Source organism: Bison bison, unplaced genomic scaffold (assembly GCF_000754665.1).
Source record: "Bison bison bison isolate TAMUID 2011002044 unplaced genomic scaffold, Bison_UMD1.0 scf7180017864482, whole genome shotgun sequence".
Classification (NCBI taxonomy): Eukaryota; Metazoa; Chordata; class Mammalia; order Artiodactyla; family Bovidae; genus Bison; species Bison bison.
In genome coordinates this window covers 6403987-6416391 of record NW_011495042.1, presented here as the reverse complement: position 1 = coordinate 6416391, position 12405 = coordinate 6403987, and the positions used below count along the sequence as shown (strand labels likewise).

The window sequence follows — 12405 nt, the reverse complement described above, 5'->3', positions numbered from 1 at the left end:
ATGTCTGGAAGGTTGAGGCTGCGGTCTCCACAGGACATCTCAGCCTGGGGGGCCCTCTGCTGGGGGCGGCAGCCGGGCAGCAGACTCCCGGGGGGCTGGTCCCTTTCCTCAGACTCACCCTGAGGTGCGGCCCTCTGCGGGCGGCGGGAGGGCCCAGCTGTTTGTGGCAAGAGGCTCCTATTAGACGGTTCACCCTGAGCAGCCCTGAGCTTATGTCTGTTTGTTGTGGTGGTGCTTTAGTTGCTAAATCGTGTCTGACTCTTTGAGACCCTGTGGACTGCAGCCCACCAGACCCCTCTGTCCCTGGTATTTCCCAGGCAAGAATCCCGGCGTGGGGTGCCCTGCCTTTCTCTAGGGGATCTTCCCCACCCAGGGGTTGGGAAGGTGGATTCTTTGCCATCTGAGTCACCAGGGAAGCCCCATTATTAACATTTATGTATTCTTTTTTTCAAAAATACCTACAAGAAATTTTATTTTAAATTCCCCTAAAAAAAATAAAAGAAGGACTAGGATAGGATAGCTGCTGCTGCTGCTAAGTCACTTCAGTCGTGTCCGACTCTGTGTGACCCCGTAGACGGCAGCCCACCAGGCTCCCCCGTCCCTGGGATTCTCCAGGCAAGAACACTGGAGTGGGTTGCCATTTCCTTCTCCAAGGCATGAAAGAGAAAAGTGAAAGTGAATGAAAAGTGAAAGTGAAGTCGCTCAATCATGTCTGACTGCTCGAGACCCCATGGACCGCAGCCTACCAGGCTCCTCCGTCTATGGGATTTTCCAGGCAAGAGTACTGGAGTGGGGTGCCATTGCCTTCTCCGGATAGGATAGCAGGATAAACTGATTTATATATCGTGAGAGAAGGTGGAGGAAAAGGCGTCCCTCTCTCAGACTGGCCTCCCTGCCGGATCTCCGTGACCTGGCTCTGAGCTGGAGGCTGGGTGAGTGCGTTTGCATCCCTGGCTCTGAGCTGGGGGCTGGGTGAGTGCGTTTGCATCCCTGGCTCTGAGCTGGAGGCTGGGTGAGTGCGTTTGCATCCCTGCTCCTGTTTCCCTTGCCCTCAGCAGATATTGCTAATCAATTGCACAACTTCTCTCATTGAGTCTGAGCACAACCTCAGGCTCCTTTCTGACACAGCTGTCTAGATAACCGTCCTCCACACAGCAAAGTTGAAAACTATATTCATGCATGGTTTAGAGTGACACGGGGCAGCCTAGTGGGCTGCCGTCTTTGGGGTCGTACAGAGTCGGACTCGACTGAAGCGACTTAGCAACAGCAGCAGTGTCTTCCTAGGGATTTAAGAACCTGAGGGAGAAAAAGAATCAGAAAGAAGGATCCAAGGGAGAGGGCTGAGGCCTTAGAGGAAGAATTTGTAGCATCAGCTGACAGCTGGGTGAGGCCTTAGGATTAGGAAGGACAGGCAGGATTTCACTGTGGAGAGTCAGTGTTCCTGGGGCCTCCCCGGTGGCTCAGCGGTAAAGAACCCACCTGCAATGCTGGAGACACGGGTTCGATCCCTGGGTCAGGATGATCCCCCGGAGGAGGGCATGGCCACCCACTCCAGTATCCTTGCCTGGAGAATCCCATGGACAGAGGAGCCTGGAGGGCTACAGTCCATGGGGTCACAAACAGCCAGACGTGACTGAAGTGACTTAGCGTGTGTGCACGCATACATGTCAGAGCTTCCAGAGATACAGTGTTTCTCGTCCTCTTTTCCTTTTCCCTCACATACATGTTCTTCTGCCCCAGGCTTTCTACCAGCTTCCTTGTCCTCATTTGGAGCGGGAAGGGTCTGGAGAAATCAACCTGACCAACCGGAACCTACGACTCTAGTTGTGGATGGGGATTCTGAAGGGCGGAGGCTCCATACGCACACAGCTCTTCCCGCACTGGTTTCATGCTGTCTAGAGGTAATCAACACCGAGCCTCATCTGATAAGGGAGGAAGGTAGCACTGCCCACCTCTCAGATCGCTAGGCACATTCAGTGAGGGTCACTGGGGACAATAAGGCTGGGGATGTCCGCTGGACAGGGGAGAGGGTGCCAGGAGGCAGCCGGACACACAGGTCTGGAGCCTGGGGGGCGGGGTGAGGAGGTCTGGCAGGACAAGCGCTTGTGGAGTGACCAGCGTGTGGACTCAGGAGGCCGCTAGGAGATCCATGTAGACAAAGGGGAGGAAAGGGCCACGGACGGAGCCCCAGGGCTCCCGACAGCCAGGGGAGCAGAGCGCAGACCTGCAAAGTGGGGGAAGAGTGATCCGGAGCCCGAGGGGGGCTGCTGGGGCAGGGCTGTGCGTGGTGCAGGGGCCGGGGGAGGGGACTGTGATGGGCTGGGGGGTCCCATCCCGGGGGGCCTGGAGCGCTCGGAGAGTACACAGCCCCCGGCGGCTTGCAGAGGCTTCATCACCAGACTCTGAGGTCCTCAGACCTCAGCGCTTAGCTGTAAATGTTTCTCCCCTTCCCCGCTCCCCACCGCAAATATGCACCTTTCTTTAAAAACGTTTAAATAAGAAAAATGATGATTGATATCTTTCCAAGGGATTAAGTAACTAAAAACCAGCTTTTACTAGATTCAGACGTTGATCTTCAACACCATCTCTTTCCAAAAATAACAACAAGGGAAAAAAAAAGCCTAAGGTTTTAACAACCAAACTGACACCCGCCTTGCTTCCAGAGTCTAGGCAGAGCTGAACCATGCAGTGAAGAAAGGCCTGCTTTTCCAGGGGTGAAGGCCCCGTCAGCAGATGGTTGGTGGGGTGTCTGTCCTCCTGAGCTGGCCTGGCTTCTTGCTCTGGGCTGATGGGCAAACTCTCCGCCAGCAGGTTTCCTGGTTTGGGTTTGGAGGGTCCATGCTCCCCTGCATGGCCGGCAGCCCCTTCCTCCAGGAGACCCCTGGTTTGACCACAAGGGTCCAGCCTCCATGGACTTTGGCTAAAGACTCCTCACTCCTCAGGTTGGCGATTGAGGCTCTTCCCAGCTTCCCAAGACTCTCTGTCTTCAGACTCAGTCCTTCCCTGCGAGCATCTGGAATGTTCTCCCCCTAAGCCTTCCCCAGCTGCTATTCTATCCATGTGGTGTGCTCTTCCTGCCAGTCCTCCCCACCTTTGATATGCAAATTCTCTCCAGCTCTTATGACCAAGGTGACTACAGAATCTGACTGACCTACCACCATCCTGGTTTACACTGGTCGTCCTGGTGTGATTATTAGTAACATCCCCTACAGACTCAAAATGCTCCTGATATGGACGACATCCTGACAGTAGCCACCTGACAAGATGCGCAGCTCTAATGCCTCCTCCAGGAAGTCACCCCTGCTTCCCAGAGCAAGGTCTCCTTTATCCTGAGCTTGCCCAGCCTCAGCTCATTCTCCTGAACACACCGCACTCTCAGAGGCACCCTCCTCGCTCTTGCTCCTTGGCTGGGCCAGACTTAGTGTTAAGGGTTAGATTGTTGTTGTTTGCTCTCTAAGTTCTGTCTGACTGTTTTCGACCCCATGGACTGCAGCACGCCAGGCTTCCCTGTCCTTCACCATCTCCTGGAGTTTGCTCAGATTCATATCCATTGAGCTGGTGGTGCCATCCAACCTTCTCATCCTCTGTCTCCCCCTTCTCCTCCTGCCTTCAGTCTTTCCCAGCATCAGGGTTTTCCTAATGAGTCGGCTCTTCACATCAGGTGGCCAAAGCATTGGAGCTTTAGCTGCAGCATCAGTCCTTCCACTGAATATGCAGGATTGATTCCCTTTAGGATTGACTGGTTTGATCTTGCTGAAGACTCTCAAGAGTCTTCTCCAGCACCACAGTTTGAAAGCATCAATTCTTTGATGGGGTTAGATTGGATTCCCCGCAAAAAATACACTGAAGTCCTAACCCCAAGTACCTGTGAATGTGACCTAGTTTGGCAATAGAGTCTCTGCAGATTGAACTGGGTTAAGGTGAGGTCATTCGGCTGGGCCCTGATCCAATATGACTGTGGCCTTATAAAAAGGGGACATGTTGTTTTTTAATTTCAAAGAATACAATTCAGTGGGGTTTTTTTTAGCGTATTTACAGGGTTAAGCAAACATTGAGTGAGTGAGTGAAAGTGGCTCATCCGTGTCCGACTCTTTGTGACCCCGTGGACTACACAGTCCATGGGATTCTCCAGGCTAGAATACTGGAGTGGGGAGCCTTGCCCTTCTCCAGGGGATCTTCCCAACCCAGGGATCGAACCCAGGTCTCCTGCATTGCAGGTGGATTCTTTACCAGCTGAGCCACAAGGGAAGCCCAACAATTACCACTATATATAATGCAACCTTTACCACTATATAATTTTAGAACATTTCATCACCGCAAAGAGATGTCCATTAGCAGTCACTCTCCATTTCCCCCTCCCCCAGGCAGATATTAATCTGCTTTCTGTCTCTGTGGATTTGTCTCATGCCTGACTTCTTCCACTCAGCATAATGTTTCCAAGGCTCACCCATGTTGAGCTTATATCAGCGCTTCATCCCTTTTTATGGCTGAGTGATAGCCCATTTCAGGGAAAGATCACATTATCTTTATCAGCTGATGGGCTTTGGGGGTTTTGCCATACTTTGTCTAATGCTTGACAAAATAGTGACTGTTATGAACATCTGTACACAGGTTTTTGCTTGGACACATATTTCCAGTTCTCTTGGATAAGTAACAACTTTCAGTTGAAAGGTGATGCCGGCACATGGTGAACAAAACTACTGTGGCAGAAAGAAGTGTGTTAATACACAACTGAAAGCCAGACTCTCTCTCCCTGGTGGAGTCTCCCTCCCCAGAGAACACCGGTCTGTGTCCTTCCCATCCTCCCAGAGATGCTTTCTGCACGCACTCAGGTAAGCGAATGTTTCCTTTCTTGAGCAAGAACGCACCCAGTGGTGTCAGGCCTTGTTCTTCCCGCCCGTCAGCACCTCCGGATCCTTCTCATCGTTGTGTAGGGCGGCACTTTGTTCTTTTAGCGCCTGCCTCACTCAACTGTCTGGACGTAGCTTTGAACGTACCCTTTGTCATTAACCACCTGAAGGTCATTTAGGCGCTCTTAATCTTGGTCTTGTGCGCCCATGCAAAAGTTTCTGGGAGGTAGACTAGAAGGCCCAGTGGCGAACTTGCCAGAATCTAGAATGTGAGCTTATTATTATTTTTTTTATTTGAATAAGGAGATGGCCCTGAGTTTCTTAATATTGGGGCTGAGTCTTGGTCACTCTCCTGCCCCACAAAGACCCATGAACAGCTCAGACATGCACCGAGTGGGGAGATGGGCGGAGCTTGCCGTGGACCCATTTCTGCCCCTGAACCTATGTGTTCTGAGCCCTGTGGGGTGAGCAGGAAGTTATGCTGGACAATAACTGCTAAGTCATTAGCCGATTGGTGACTTCCTGTAGACGTTTCAGCCCGCCTGCAGAAATGTCAGATCCTTCGCAAGCCCACAAATGCTGAAAACCAAGCTCAATTAATTCTCTTACAAATAGTCACTTCTGAGAAAGTGGAAGATTGCAACCTTGAAACCAGCCAGACGAACAAAAATAATCTTTCTGAATTATGAACTTGGTGTGATGGTTGTTGTTCAGTCGCTCAGTCACTCTGCGACCCCATGGACTACAGCATGCCAGGCTTTCCTGTCCTACACTATCTCCCAGAATTTGCTTAAACTCATGTCCATTGAGTCAGTGATGCCATTCAACCCTCTCATCCTCTGCCGTCCCCTTCTCCTCCTGCCCCCAATCCTTCCCAGCATCAGGGTCTTTTCCAGTGAGTCAGTTCTTTGCATCAGGTGGCCAAAGTATTGGAGTTTCAGCTTCAGCATCAGGCCTCCTCTGAATATTCAGGACTGATTTCCTTTAGGATTTACTGGCTGGATCTCCTTGCAGTCCCAGGGACTCTCAAGCGTTTCCTCCAGCACCACAGTTCAAAACCCTCAGTTCTTCGACGCTTAGCCTTCTGTATGGTCCGTGATATCATGGTATAGAGAGGTTTTTTTTTTTTTTTTTTAAACTCTTGCTAACTCAAAGATAGGCTTTGAAAGCAAGCCTCGCTGACTCTGCACCCAGAGCTGGTCAGTTCGACGTTTTTTTTCTTTGCAAATCTGGTTTCCTGTGCAGTGTACCTGAAAGGTGACAGTCCAGTGAGCCAGCCCCATCCCACGCCTGACCCTGAGTCAGCCCGGATGGCCTTGAAAGTGTCCCCTATCTTCTCAAGGTGGCAGTGTACTTCACAAAAAAGTGAGGGGGTAGATAAGACGGAGGCTCTGGGATCTTAAACTTGGGGATCCAGCTCCTTTCTGCATTTTGAAAGCTCTCCTGTGCCCACAGGTGGATGTGAAACCTTACCCGCAGGTGAGGGGTTAATGTCAGATGGAGTCTCTTGGTAGAGCTTAAAGTGCGAACAAAGGGTTAACGGCACATTGGACCATCAGAACGGGCCCTTTAGGGGCCTTGTTCACCCAGATAAGCACAGCACCAATCCTATTAGCCCATGCAGGGACCTTTGGCAGAGGTTTCTGGATGGAGATGGAACTGGGGAGTGGCCCGGGGCTCGTAGATGAATTAGCATTTCTTCCCTGGCTCATTACCGGAGGATAAAGGCTGCCTCCCGCAGCTCCCAGCAGGTTGGGAGCAGGAAGTTGGGTGGTTTGGACAGCAGGAATCTGGCTCCACAAAGGCTGCTGCGGAGCCATTGTTCTAGGGCTTAATGGGCCTCTTTCGGGGGCAGCTCCCTCACGTCTTCACCCAAATGCTGATAAGCAGCAGATGGATGCCAGAATAAGCTTTGAGACACTCCTGTGCCAGCCAGTCACTCCCCTGCTCAAGAACTGTCCATGACTCCCCTCTTCCCACCCACTCCCCGCTTGGCACTCCAAGTTGACAACAGTCCAGCCTGATCACCTGGCTGACCTTCGTGCCCACGCCTTCTCGGAGTTTCATTTTAGCCAGCATGCGTCCAGCATCCAGCCCGAGGCCTGCACTGTGCAGAGTGCTGTGCAGGCACCTCGTTTCATCTTGATGCACGTTCTTAAAGAAGGTCTTAGCGGGACTTTCCCGGGAGTCCGGTGGGTAGGACTCTGCGCTTCCACCACAGGTTTGATCCCTGGTCAGGGAACACGTGCCACGGACCAACCACACTCAAGCGCTGTGACTACAGAAGCTGCAGCTAGAGAGTCCACGCGTCGCAGCGAAAGAGCCAGTGGGACACAGGAAGCAACTGAGACCAATTAATCAAATTAATTAAAGCATTTCCTGAGCACCTACTATAACCGTATGTTATAACTGTACTTACTGAGCACTCAGCATGCTCCAGATCCTATGCCAAACCCTTGATCATAGGACTGCATTTAATCTTCAGTCAACAGAGATGAGAACTGCTAGCGGCCCCATTTGACAGGTGAGGAAACTGAGGCTCCCGCAGCTGAGCCTGGCCCCCTGCTGGGTTCTCCTCGTGATGCCCCTCCAGTTCCTCACCGTTCTTGCTCCTCTCAAACTGCAAAGTGGCAGCCGTGTGCCACCCAGCACAGGCACACCCGGTACCCCCTTCCTTTGTCTTCAGGAAGCCAGGCCCAGGACACCATATTTCACTTCCTTCCCCCAGAAGGGACTGTTGCTGTGCCAGGTCCCAGGGCCCAGATTCCTGGCCCATCCACTGTTGGCACGGTGACAATGTCACACGACCCAGGTCATGGCCCCTGACGGGCACCAGTGCCCAGGCAGACACCGTCCTCAGAAGGCGGCCATGCACCCGGCTTCTACAGCAGTTCCTGGATTACTTTGAAAACCCATTGGAACTGGCTTGTGGAGTGAAAGTCGCTCAGTTGTGTCCAACTCTTTGCGACCCTATGGACTGCTGGAATTCTCCAGGCCAGAATAATGGAGTGGTTAGCCTATCCCTTCCCCAGCAGATCTTCCCAACCCAGGAACCCAACTGGGGTCACCTGCAGGGCAGGTGGATTCTTTACCAACTGATCTATCAGGGGCTTAGCCCCAAAGTAGAGTTTAAGGCAATCATAGAATCCACGGGGGTGTTGAACCAAAACCTGGGATCAGGCACTCAGACCACCACAGCCCTCCGTGTATCAGTCCGTCTGCTTCTTGAGGACCATCGCAGGGCAGAGGTGGGCAGCTGTCTACCCAGTGTCCCCTCTCCTTTAAAACAGCCCTGGTTACGTTCAGCTCTGCGCTCAGCTAAACGCTCTTTCCCGGCTTCCTTTGCTGCAGCCACGTGAGACACAGTTTTGGTTAATGAGACATAGCAGACATCTGCTCTGGGTTCTGGAGAAGTTTCCGGGGGTTTTTTCTTGTTGTTGTTATAAAAGGCTTCCACTATAGCTGGCCTAGCCTTCCTCCCCTTCATCCTCCCTTGAATGCAGATATGATGCCTAGAGCTGCAGCAACCATCTCATAGCCAGGAGGGAAAGCCAAGGAAATCACAAAACTCCAGCTCCGATCTCACTGAGTGAATCAACGCCTATGCTCACCTCCCTCTAGATTTCTCATCATATGAGAAAAATATAATTTGATCCACCAAGCCACTGGTGGCCAGATTGATTTTGACTTGCAGGTGGAAACTGTCCTAGTGGAGACAATTATGGCCTTCACTGCAGCTGCATAAGTGGAAACATAATCACCCCAGCCCCTGAGTTTCACATTTTACAGCATCTGGACTTGACCTTCTGGGTCCCACATTCAAAAAAACATTCCTGGGTTGAGACTCATTGTCCCGAATAGATGGCTCATGCCTGGGCCAGTCAACCCTGACCAGGGAGGGCAGGCTGTGACTGGTCCAGGGGATGTGAACCCCTGGACCCCTCCACCATGGCCAGCTCAGCAGTGGGAACAGGACAGTAAGAAAGCCTCTGGGCAGCTTGACCCGTCACTGTCCGCTCCCTCAGCCGAGGGCCCTGACTGGGATCTCCCCTCACCCCGTCCAGCTTCCATTCATTTCGCATTTAGGAGGCGTTTGCTGTCTGCCGCAGGTGCTGGCCGCGGGGCAGGACAGGGAGCCGGTCCACAGCCTGGCCCGTTTCCACCGCTAGACCCCAGGGCCGCCTGGCTGTGTGCAGGCCCTGGGCTCAGTCTGCAGGCGTGGGTTCGGGCCTGGTCTCTGCCTCTCCCTGGCTGGTGCTGCCCGTTTCCTGGCTCAGCTCCATATCAGGACACCCAGCTAAACCCCATCCTCTCCTGGCTTGAGGGAGCTCTGGAGTCAGCAGCTGGCTTTTATTGCTCCTCTGCCCCTTCCTGGCTGTGTGACCTCCGGGCACCTGCCTCGCTTCTCTGCCCGTGAGCCCCCATCTGTAAACCAAGGGACTAATCCTGACCTCCCGGGCCGTTGGAGTAAGAAGATTTATGAGAGAACTCTGGGTCACCCAGGAGGTGCTCAATAAATCCTAAAAATAAAATTTAACAGCCCCGAGGGAATGTATGACAAGTCAGAGTTCCCTGGGGCCAGCTGCCCAGGAAGAGGTTGGACTCTGGGCAGGGTCCAGCGCCTCACTGCACCCCCCTCACCCCTCGTCCAGAGACCCCACTGGGGCGGGCAGATAGCACAAGCGAGGGGCCGCCCAGACCCCCGCCCTGGGCCTGCGCGTGCGTTTAGGATGGGTTGGCATTCACGGGTCAGCCGTGCATGCCAGTCCCCAGGGTGAGGGCGGCAGAAAGCTGCCCCGGTCCAAAGGAGGGCTGGCAGCCGCCAGGGCCACCTCCTCGTCCGAGGGAGACGAAGGGCAGCTCTCGGGGCCTGTCGGTGGCAGCTGCTGGCCACGCAAGGGAGGCTGACCTTCTCTGTCCTCCGTGAGCCGAGCAGGCTGGGCAGGCGGACAGAGGCTCCCATCCAGGCGTTTGGACAGCCTTCCCTGCGCTCTGGCCAGGCACTGAGCAGTGTGCAGAAAAAAAGCTTCCGGCCTCCTCCCGGACCAGGCCACGCACAGGCTTCAGAGGAGGGCTGCCCTGCCCTCGGGAGGCTCGCTGACCGATAGGCGAGGAAGCCACAGGCCAGGTGGAGACAGCTCCCGTTTTATCAGGGGTCTGCTAAGCGTCAGGCCCCATGACCCGCATGGTCAGGGAGTCGTCACTAGAGAACTCGCCTTTTTCTCTTTAAACGAACGTTTCTCGTGAACACTTCCAATCGGAAGCTTTAATGTGATGTATTTATCTGGGGCTGTGCCAGGTCTTCATTGCTGGCGGGCTTTTCTCTAGCTGGGATGCAGGGGCTCCTCTCTGTGGCAGCTTCTCCTGTGCGGAGCACGGGCTCAGTAGTTGTCGGGCTTAGTTGCTCTGATCTTCCGGGACCAGGGATCTTCAAATCTGTGTCTCCTGCACTGGCAGGCAGATTCTTTCCCACTGTGCCACCAGGGAAGCCCTGACATGCTACGTCATGCTAAGTCGCTTCAGTCGTGTCCGACTCTGTGCGACCCCATAGACGGCAGCCCACCAGGCTCTGCTGTCCCTGGGATTCTCCAGGCAAGAACACTGGAGTGGGTTGCCATTTCCTTCTCCAATGCATGAAACTGGAAAGTGAAAGGGAAGTCGCTCAGTCCTGAGGACCTGCTCTTATCTCCATTTTACAGAAAAGGAAACCGAGGCCCAAAGGAGTGAGCTGGCTTGCCCAGGATGGTACAGTTGGGAAGCAGGAGCCAGAACTCCTGACCAAGAGCGGAACCCCAAAGAGTGATCTCTTTTCTCCAGCACGGTGGTCCAGGGAGCAAGCAGAAAGTCAGAGTGGCATCAGGGTGTCATGGGAGGCAGCTGGGCTGGGCATCAGGGGACAGCCCCTCATCCCGCTCATCCGCACAGCCAGGCCTGGCCGTCTGCCTGAGCCGCCTTTCCCCTCCTCTCCGCAGCCAAGCTCTTCCCTCCACCTCCAGGTCTCCATTTAGATGCCGCCTCCTGTGGGAAGCCCTCCTTGATTCTGCAGGTTGGAGGTGCCCCCTCCAACCTGAACCTTTGGCTGAACCCATCTGTCTGCTGCAGGGGGCCAGACAGGGTCTGTCAAATCCCCGTAGTGTCTTCAGGGCGTAGCAAGGTGCCTGGCACACAGTAGGCCCTCAGTAACCGTATGTGGAATGCATGGGGTAACGGACGCCCACCAGACCCTCTCCCCAGAGAGCGTGGACTCGTTTCTGGGGGTGAGGATGGCATCTCTGGGCCCAGGGGAACAGGGCAGGAGGGGTCCAGGACTGCCTGTCAGGGCCCTCTCCTGCCCGCAGGCCGAGATGTCTCCCCAGGCCTGGCCCGTTGTGTTCTGTCCTGCCCACTCTGCCTGCAATTCAGTCTCAGCCTCTGGCACACCGGGCCGACCCAGAGGCCACAGGCCCCCGTGCTAAGTTTAGTGACTGCAAAATGCGCCCGTGAAATTCCAGGCAGAGCCGGGGGCTGGCGGCACATTCCACCAGCTGCCTTAGGCCTCCTGCTTAGCGCCGGGGCCTGAAGGGAAACCAAGTGTCCTTCCAGTGAGTGGCTTGGAAGGACTGGGTCACCCCCCTGTCTTGGGCCTTGACTCACCACAGTGCTCAAGGACAAAGGTGTCCTGATCTCGGGTGGCCTCGGCCAGCAGCGGCTTGAAGCAGGATTTCAGTCCCTGGCCAGAGACCGAGGTCGGGTGCTGAATCCTGGCCACTGGACCAGTGGCCGGTGACAAGGCCCTGGCCCTTCGGCTTTGCAGAAAGGAATTCCCACAGAGACGGAAAGTAATAAAACATGTCCAGTGTTTATTAGGAGGAAAAAGTGTACTTGTGGATAGACAGCCAGGCGGCCTGAGAGGGAGAGCCGCGCCCTTGTGGCGGCCTGAATCACTTACGGGGCATCTCTTCCGGGCTTCCTTTGGCCAGTCACCTTGCTTGGCCGGGTTCTGAGCCTGGATTCGGTCCACCCAGCGTCCTCCCGTTCGCGCCTGGGCGTCTCTGAGCCAAGAGGGATTCCAGGAAAGAGGCCGGTGGATGGGTTGACATCACTCTCCTTTTGACCTCCAAGGAGCTCTCCTATGCATGTACAGTTGGCAAGGTCTCCTTGACTTTGAGAATGAGAGCTGTGGGGTCCCTCTCTCTCACCTGGGCAGGGCTCAGGTCCTCCTCCTCCTCACCTGGAAGTATCTGTCCCCTGGGGACACACTGCTGCCGTTCAGCCTGGGGCGCCACTGTCTCCTGCCTCCCGTTCACGGTCAGGGGAGATTGGTGTGGAAGGATGGGAGCCCGGGAGCCTTCAGATGATTGTATCCCGGGGAGAGGGCCCCGTCCAGGTTTGGGGCCAACCCCATGCCCTGGGAATCCCGACAGGTTAGACAATCCTAGAGTCAAACTTTTCATCCTGGAGCTGGGGTCTTCCTCCCCCGGGCCTACCTGGGGGATAAAAGTGTCCTGCCCTACCCTCTGCGCCTCAGACCCACCTTTCTCCTGCTCTTCTGAGGACAGGCCCCCCAGCCCCTTCC

At 54.6% G+C, this 12405-nt stretch overlaps 1 long non-coding RNA gene across 1 annotated transcript; it reads left to right on the top strand.

The window, feature by feature from the left end:
• Positions 1 to 751: 751 nt before the first annotated feature.
• On the top strand, positions 752 to 5576 carry LOC105004756. The gene is made up of 3 exons (XR_827257.1): positions 752 to 932; positions 1741 to 1901; positions 4612 to 5576. It is a non-coding gene; the product is annotated as an uncharacterized LOC105004756 (long non-coding RNA).
• The last annotated feature ends 6829 nt before the right edge of the window (positions 5577 to 12405 follow it).